This window comes from Apodemus sylvaticus, chromosome 6, assembly GCF_947179515.1.
Source record: "Apodemus sylvaticus chromosome 6, mApoSyl1.1, whole genome shotgun sequence".
Taxonomy (NCBI): Eukaryota; Metazoa; Chordata; class Mammalia; order Rodentia; family Muridae; genus Apodemus; species Apodemus sylvaticus.
Genome location: NC_067477.1, coordinates 106,144,430 through 106,153,667, shown reverse-complemented (window position 1 = coordinate 106,153,667; position 9,238 = coordinate 106,144,430).

Sequence of the window (9,238 nt, the reverse complement as noted above, 5' to 3'; positions counted from 1 at the left end):
TCTGGCTTTAGAGCTTCCTTGGCAGTGTGGCTTTTGCTAAGCATGTAAGACAGCTTTCCAGCACTGTAATAAATACCTGTGATGAATCAACTTATAAAGTAAAAAGGTCGTGTTAGCACATGACATTAGAAGGTAATCAATGATCAGTTTGCCCGATGCTTTTGGGTCTGTAACAGGATAGCACACTGTGGTTGGGGTCAGGTGGATCTTAGAGGAAACTGCTTCTCTCATGGCTGGGAATTGAAAGATAAAAAAGGGAGAGAGAAAGGAAGAGATACCAGTCTTATGATTCCCTTTAAGGAGATGCTTCCAGTGAACTAATGATTTCACATCTTAAAGTTTTCGTGGCTGTGTATCAACACTTAGCTGAGAATCAAGCCTTAACCCATACATTTTCCTTTAGGGAATATATTTAAGAAACAAAGTAGAGCAGGTGGACCCCCTAGAGCTTTAGTTAAACTTTCTGTACTTCCTAATGAATTCGCTTACAATAATAACTCTCATTTTGAAATTTCGCTAATATATGTATAACATATGTAGTTCGAATTTGGCATACAATAGGTTGCAAACAAAGGTTATTCAAATGGCGTATTCCAAGATCATAGAGCTATTCATAGAGGCTGCTGTAAGAAAGATGGAGGATGACATCAAAGAAACAGTATTTCCCAGACACAGCAGGGCACAGCAGGCATCCCAAACTCACAAGATTGTGACAGCATGCAACAGACATGCCCAAGCTCAATCTAAATGGAATCCCAGTGTGGGGGGGAGGGGATATGTGCATGGAATCCCACCCCTAGCAGAGGAGATATTGGGGTTTGAGAGCCGAGGAAAGAGGGAGACTCAGTTTTCTTTAGTGATGTGGGGCCTGGTAGCTTGTTTACACTCCAGGGCAGGCCCTCTTTCCAAGAGCAGTAGGACAATGTAGACTAGACACGATGGAGAAAAGGATAAGTTAATAAACATGATGTCAATTCTTATAATTATACAATTGATAAAGTGTTGCAAGTAAATGAAGAACATTGAAGGGAGATGGAGGTAGGTACAGAAAGAGACCATAATGTTTAGCTTCATCCTTCCCATGAGAGCCACGTGTGTTTGATGAAGGCTGTCGAAGAAGCAAAGACCTTCCTCACAGGGAATTAATGCAGGAGAGAACCTTTGGCTAGTGCATTTTTCAAATAGACGACCCATGCACAAGAACAACTGCACAAGAACAGTATGTTAGCCTGGCTGTGGTGCTGCATGCCCTTGGAAGGCAGAGGCAGGTGAATCACTGTGAGTTTGAGGCTAGCCTCGTCTATAGAGAAAGTTTCAGGATAGTCAAGGCAACACAGAGAAACCCAAAACAAAACAAAACAAAAAAACCCAAGAGGTTTGTCTAGTATATATTACCAAAGGTTTATCTAGTATTATCAAAGGTTTGTCTAGTATATATTATCAAATTAGTTTATTAAATAAACTAACTATTCATTAATTTAGAATTCCATCAGTCTATGCCACCAACCTCATCCTCTCCTTCAGTCTGACAAAATGTGTTCCCTCCAAAGTCTCCCTATGCAACTACCAAAGCATGCAACTACCACCATAGATGCTGGGATATATCTCATTAGAGATAGCCTGAGAACATACCCAGAAAGGACATCTACCTAAAGACACCTAAAAGAGAGGAGACATAGTTCCTGCCATTACTGTGACATTTTACACTTATTATTTAATTTTAAAAGGTCTATGCAATATGTACTTCTATTCTTACCTTACACACTAAGAATCTGTGGCATAGGGATACACGATGGGACCGGTCAATCTCATCTCATTCTGCCTGTGGCACAGTGTTCTAGATCTGGGTCCACTGCCTCTGTCTCTCTGAATGTGCAGCTTGTTATTCCGGAGTAGCCAGAAGACATAGGCACAGTTGATGTGTAGTGGGTAGCCCCAGTGACAGAGACACAGAGATGTTAGCACCAGGGCTCAGAGGAGTCACTCCAACTTGGTAGGGTGAGGAAGGACTTTCTGGAGGCGATGAGCGGGTGTTAAAGTGAAGACTGGAAAGTGGCATAGCCTGGGATGCCTGGGAGGTGCAGATCAGATAGATTGTACCTCTGGCCTGCCGTGGTCTTGCCTGACTGCTGTAAATCGGATTGTACCTCTGGCCTGCCGTGGTCTTGTCTGACTGTCTTGCTCTTGCCCTGGTGTGCTCTTCCTGGCCACTAGTCTGTCACCTCTTGAGCCTTCTCCGTGATGGGACCTGTCAATCTCATCTCAGACATAGAGCCTCTCCACACCTCTCCTCTACCTACCCCGAATGCTCTCCCTTCATAGCTTGTAGGAATTACCGCTTTAGCACAATCCTCCCTGACCATGCTAATGGGCCTAATTCAATCTTGTCCTCTACCAAATTGTCCTACCCATTGTCTTCAGAAACATACATTAGTGCCTCAACTTGTCGGTGACCTATGCCTCTGTCTCTCTGACTGTTGCTTTTCATTAAGACTGTCAAGTCCCCTGAGGTTGTTTCTGTGCAATGTGCTCACAGTTCAAATCCTACCCTCTAAATTCTGGACTAGCTGCTTGGGAGCTTTGCACGGGGACTCTGATGATTTGTAGAAGACTTCCTGTAGCAAGCACGACTGAGACAGAACCCAACTGATAGAAATCTAGAGGGAGGATGCTGGTCTTCTCTTCCTCTGAAAGAGTAGCCCTAAGTAAAATCAGACACAGGACTTCAATGGCAGGTGTCGCAAGATGCTAGAAGGGAGGAATTTCAGATCAGTAACCTGTATGCTGGTTCTGCCCCTTCATCTGTTCAAACAGACTTAGAAATTCCCTTTCCCCCCCCCTGGATTTAGAGTCACCTGAGAAATAAGTGAATGAGGCTATACTAGTTTCTAAACAACTCTTTAGCTGATAAGGTGCACACACGCTCACCCACACACGCTCTCGCGCACACACACACACGCACACACACACACACACACACACACAGACACACACACACAGACACAGCCAATCAATCCTTCAGGGGCAGTGGGACATCTGCTGAACACCACCCTGGAATCTCAATTACAAAGCCAACAAAGCCATTACAAAGCCAACATTCTTACTTCATGTTCCCTGAGAATTGTAACTACTCCATTTGGCCACCAGAGGGCATCACTTACCAAGACACTGCAGCTCACTAGAAGGTCGTTTGAATGCCCTTGAAGCTTTATGATCTGCAAAAATGTAACTCAGACAGATATTTTGCAAAGGCGGTGGGGTGCTAGCTCCCAGGGGATGAGAAGGAATTCACACATAATCAGATAGCAGAGAAATGTAAAATGTGGGGAGGAAGCTCAGGGAAACAGGCTCTTCACAGTGTTGGCACCGCCAGGCTGCATAGGCTAGGTGGGAAGTGGGGCTGAGCTCTACCTCAGTACTTACCCAGGCCTAACCGCCCGGCACACCCCCACCTCTGCCTCCTTGACCCCACACTACCCAGTGCCACCTCCTCCCACAGCTGTGAACTCCGGGCCAGGAGGATGTTGCAATCTTTGTTTTGAGGGGGAACACACACTCACGAGACAGTTGTTTCTCTGACCCACGGGGTTTGGCCTGTGAGCCCTGCAGCTGTTTCTACACGAGCTGAAGGCAGACAGGGCTAGAGACAAAATCAGGAGGCCAGAGCCTGGTTCTGTCTCTCACGAATTCATCAAATTCCAACGAACTCTTCATCTATGCCAGGCCTCCCTGAAACAGAGTGGTCCCAGTTCAGGTTCCCGCCAGCAGACAGAGGTGACTCATAGGTAAAGGTAGGATGATAGAGGGAGGGCAGTATACTCTAATTCTGGTAGGGGTTCAGATTGGTAGCTGTATGACTTGAGGGGAAAAGAAATAAAAGGAAAGGAAAGAATATGACCGCTCCTAGAAATGGTGGAGGAGAAAGGTTATTGTACATAAAAGGAACAGCATAACCAGAGGTAGACACATCTGGGAAAGTCCCAAGTGGTAATGACCCTGAGTCTTGTGAGGAGTGGGGGAGGGGAAGGAAAAGGGTGGAGAGGGGAGAAAGGTTTAGCAGTCAGGAGACCTAAGGAATGAAAGGGGCAGGAACCAAAATGGCTGAATTATACAGAGAAGCACCTCTGGGGGAAGGGCAGCCCAGCCCCTGGAGAGTTCAGACTCTAGGGCGGGGTATGCCAGCCAAACCTTGTAAGGAGCTGAAGGAAGCTGGCTGCTGGGTCTGCTTTGATCTGTTAAATAAGCATGAACAGCCATTTGTCCCAGGGTTTGGACTTAACACTGAAGACACCAGAGCTGAGAACAGAAGGGCAGGAACAGGGCAGGGGTGCTGAGAACAAAGGCATCTGGCCATTAGGAAAAGCCTGCGGGTTGGGAGGTGGGTTAAACACAGCTGGGACGTATGGACGTCTAGTGCAGAGGCAGGGGGTGCTGAAGAACGGGGTGGTAGAGAACCCCTGGATGGTACTGGAAAGTGACATCTCACATTATCTGAGTGCTGGAAGGTTGTCATGGTGCTCTAAGTAAGGAGAAGGGCATAGCCAATCTTGTGGCAAGATGGTCGCTGTGGTACAACTGAGATGGGTGGCTCGAGGCTGCTCAGGGGAGGACAGAAGCCAAACTTACAGGTGGCTGTGCTAGAGCTGCATGAAGATGCCCGGACCCAGGGCTGTGGCCATAGAAGCAAAAGAAACCTGAACAGTCTTGCTTGCCAGAAATGTCATTCGAGGAAAACCAAATCCCCCTTCTTGGTCCAAAGCATCCTTTTGATAACACCATGGAAGAGTGACCCTCAAGATGTAATTTATGTGTAAATTAGCCTGTGTTCTCTCTAGCGGACAGACGAGGATATTTGAAGATCCTGTCATCTCTGGTCCTCTTTGTTCACTGGTATTTTCTGATGAAATTGTTTGAAAATCCCAAGTTTAATATGCCTCGGAACTGTCCATATCTTAGCTGTATACAGTGTCATTTCTCACTTTTCAGGAGTCACTGGCCTCAGTGAAGCATCACAAATGCACAGAGGAAGGCGAAGCAGAATCCAAGGGCAGAAAACAAAATACTACGTGACGATGAGGCAGAGAGGGTCATGGGACTGGTTTCCTTTCGCAGTTGTTTTGACTCCGTGTTTATATCTCATCTCCACGGAGTGTAGATGGCCCTCCTCCATGCTTCCACTGCCCCTCATCAGAGGTAACTCAGAAGCAAGGAGGACAGCCAAGTGCTGAACACAGGAGAAAGGCTCCGTCCAAGTCCCAGGGCCTACACATCTGCGGGATGCTTCTGTTCTCCAAGTAGTTTGCAAAAACCAGGGCATTAGCCCCAGCTGCTCCTCAGCAGTGAGCAGTGGGAAGACGGAACTTATCCTGAAGAACAAGGCTGTTCAGATCCAATACAGGTAACTACAGCAACAACTGGCAGAAGGAAGGACAAAGAAGGGCTGGCTCTGTTCTTTGCAAGATGCCAAGGGTGTCTTGAACCAAAAATATTCTCCCCAAACTGAATGACAAGAAAATGAGACTATTATCCTTGAAACCTCAGATATAGGATATAGTTTGGAAACACGGGTGTATATGTCAAGGAATGGGAGGCAAGACTATTGGCTTATAGTCAGACAGCTATATTAACTTCAACCCATTACTTGGATTGTCCTAAGTTCAGGCTTTTTATACCCTCTCCTCACCCATCTAAAACAAATGAGAGGGTTTAAAAGATCAGCCTCTGCATTCCCATGAACCGTTCTGGTTCCACGAAGACTATATCACTCACTGACTCAGTCTGGATCTTCAGTTGAGAGTAGAAGATGAATCCCAGATAACTAACAGTCATTTCATACCCGTGAGTCAGAAGGCGATGGTATACCTATAAGTCAGAGGCGATGTTACCTGCTGACGAATACCATCCTGCAGAGAGAGAAAGGACACTGGGAAGGAAACATTGGGACTGCTCAGGGAGACAGGTACCAGGGAAGAGATGGGGCGGGCCAAGTGCTGAAGACTGATGAGGTGCCAGAGAGACACCAAGTAAGATACAACAGACAGATGAAGCAGCAGGTGCAGTACAGGCTGAGAAAAGCATAGAGCAGACTCCTGTCCACTTATGAAAATAGTGCACGTGGTACAAGTGGGAGGGGCATGGGAGCTCTTTGTTCTGTGAAACTACTCCTGCTAAAGGTTGGTTATGCATTAGGGCGAACAGAAGGGAAAGAGAATGGACACTGGTTCCTACAGTAATCCAAAGGAGACACTGAAGCCTTGCGTACATCAGCCATTTAAACCTTTTAACAACTTTCGTTGCCACAGTTATTATCTCCAGTTTCAAAACAGAAACCAAGCAACTACAGTGGAACACAGAAACCAGACCCTTCAGTATGAAATAAATCGCTCAACTCAGCACTGGTCACCAGGGCTGCTCACTCCAGGAGCATATGCCATGATGGAGAACTACTATGTACTAGAGAAGGAGTGAGACAGTGGAGCTGGAGAGACGCAGATGAAAATGAGAAAGATGCATGCAGACAACAGAAAATGCAGTGCTGGTGGAAGGAGATCAGAAAGGCAGTCCCCGCCTCTGACAGTAGGTGGGAACAACACACACACTGTATTCACTTCCTCCGGTTTTCAAAGCAAAGTTAAATTGCTAAATAAAATGGTGCACTAAAGCACCATAAACTTGTTTTCTCCCAGTTCTAGAGAAGGCAATGAGCAGCTGCTAACCATTGGCTTTTCCTGCCTGACAGTTGCATCACCCTGATCTCTGCCTCCTTCTTTTTCTACAGCCTCCTTCCCTTCTCTCCTCGCCTGAGGGAGGACCCTTATTGCTGCACCTAGAGCCCATGGTAATTCAGGACTATCTCGGGTGGGGGCTGTCAATGTAATTGCAACTCCAAAGATCTTTTTACCAAATAAGGTCACACATTCAAGTTCTGATGCATGTATATTAAAGGAAGCATCTTTGAGCCTACAGCACCAGCCATGGTCAAGAGTTTCAGAAGAAGAAGAAAGAAAAACTATCCTTGCTAAAATATCAAGAGTCCTGTGTGTTTGTAATGCCAGGATTGAGGTGATCATGAAATTACTAAAGACAAAATCTGGTAGGTAGTTGGTACCCAAGGCATAGGTGCACTGTAAATACTGGAGTTTCAGACCTCTTTAGTAAGGGTGCTGAACTGGGAGGTTGGAGGGAAAGAGCAAGAAGTGGAAGAGAGTAAGGTGGAGCTCATCAAAATAAACAAATTTTAAAATAGAGAAGCAAAGATAAATAAGCAAATGCACAAATGACTTGAGACTAATGGGCAGAGAGGATGGTTCACACAAAGAAAAAGAAAGTAGCCACACTCAAGAGACAAAGAACGGATGGGTTGTGGTGACAAAGGCCACCAAGCAGCCATTGGGGAAGTCTTGAGAAACAGCTACAAGACAGTTGTGGCAGATTTGGGGGCACCTTTAGGTGAGAGATGAGAATCAGTCACAGGTGCCATGGACAAGTCTAACTGTGTAAGAGAAACAAGAGGGGCACCAATTTTAGAGGTGCATGAAAGATAGAAGCAATGTGAACTGCAGGGGATGATCCAGGAAGGGGAGGAACCCAAGGGCCAGGAAGGGGAGGGACTCAAGGGCCAGGAAGGGGAGGGACTCAAGGACCAGGAAGGGGAGGGACTCAAAGGCCAGGAAGGGGAGGGACTCAAAGGCCAGGAAGGGGAGGGATTCAAAGGCCAGGAAGGAGAGGGACTCAAAGGCCAGGAAGGGGAGGGACTCAAAGGCCAGGAAGGGGAGGGACTCAAAGGCCAGGAAGGGGAGGGACTCAAAGGCCAGGAAGGAGAGAGACTCAAAGGCTAGGAAGGGGAGGGACTCAAAGGCCAGAAAGGGGAGGGAATCAAAGGCCAGGAAGGAGAGGGACTCAAAGGCCAGGCACAGCACAAGCAGGACTTTGAGAAAGCGTCAGGGTGAGGGAATGGGGTTGTCTAGGGTTGGGACGCTTGGCACAGGAAGATGGCTTCTGTTGTAGAGAGCAGTGTGCCCGGATAGTGGTGGAGTAAGTGCTATGTTAGGAGGTGTGAAGGCAGCAAGCTGAGAAGAATGGAACCTGGTACCACCTGCTTTCTCTGTGAAGTAAGAGACTTTGGTTATCTTGCCTGGAGTGAGTGGGAAGTGGTGGGTGGGAACTTTGAGAATTGTCAGGAGTGTTTTAAATAGCTGCTAAGGGTGAGAGCACTGATCAGGAGACAGAAGGACTGCTTGGCAGTTTTGGCAGACCACGGATGTCCTCAGGTGACAGTCTTCACAGTAGTGTGAATCTCCCTAGAGGGATGAGGTGGGTCCCAGAGAGGCAGACTAGATAGTGACACAGGACAAGAAAAACTGATGGAGACAAATGAAGACAAGAGGATGGGCCCTGAAGCCCTTGGTGAGGAGAGAAACAAGATGACAGGGGGAGGGAGAAAGAGCAGAGAAGGGGAGGATGCCTTGGAGGGAAGAAAAGGTTCTGAGCAAGACTCCATGCTACACAAAAAGGAGTAGAGATACAGTGGAAACCAGCCATGGCTCCAGGAGCAAGCGAGGATGAAGGCTGAGAGTGTCAGCGAGAGCAGCCTCAGTCTATGGTCATATCCACTGGGATATACTGCAGCCCCAAGGAGCAGGAAGGATGCTATTTTAAGTTGTGTTTTCCAGAGGAAGAAGCTGAGCTCCTAGTTCCCGTGACTGTGGTTTGTTGGGGGTCGTTCTCGGGGTAGGGACTAGGCAAGGATATGCATGTTCTTGCCTGGACATGTTTCTGCCTAATTCAAGAGAGCTCTGGAAAACAAATTGAATCATAACGTTGGCACTACCCCTGAAACTGAGGGCAACATTGTGTAACCATGTGCCAGTGTTGGCACCCTTGCACAAGTCGGCCAATGATTGTCAAGGGATATTCTTCACACACACACACACACACAAAAGTGGGAGAGAAAAGAATGAAGCAGTTGGCAGCCAATATGCATAGCCCCAAGGAACTGTTTTTCATAGTGTGAACCTTTGGAATCACAAAGACCAAGCCTCATCACTAGCTGCCTCATCACTAGCCACTTGGAAATGTTTCAGAGGAAGGTACCAACAGGCTCTACTACAGATGTAGCTCAACTCCTAGTCCTTCATGCTTAGACTCAAGGAGTGTCAGAAGGGACCACACAAGAAAGGGTAGGTGATATCATCTCGTCTAGAAGACAGGTAGCTTGGTAAAGAGTCTGGGAAAACAG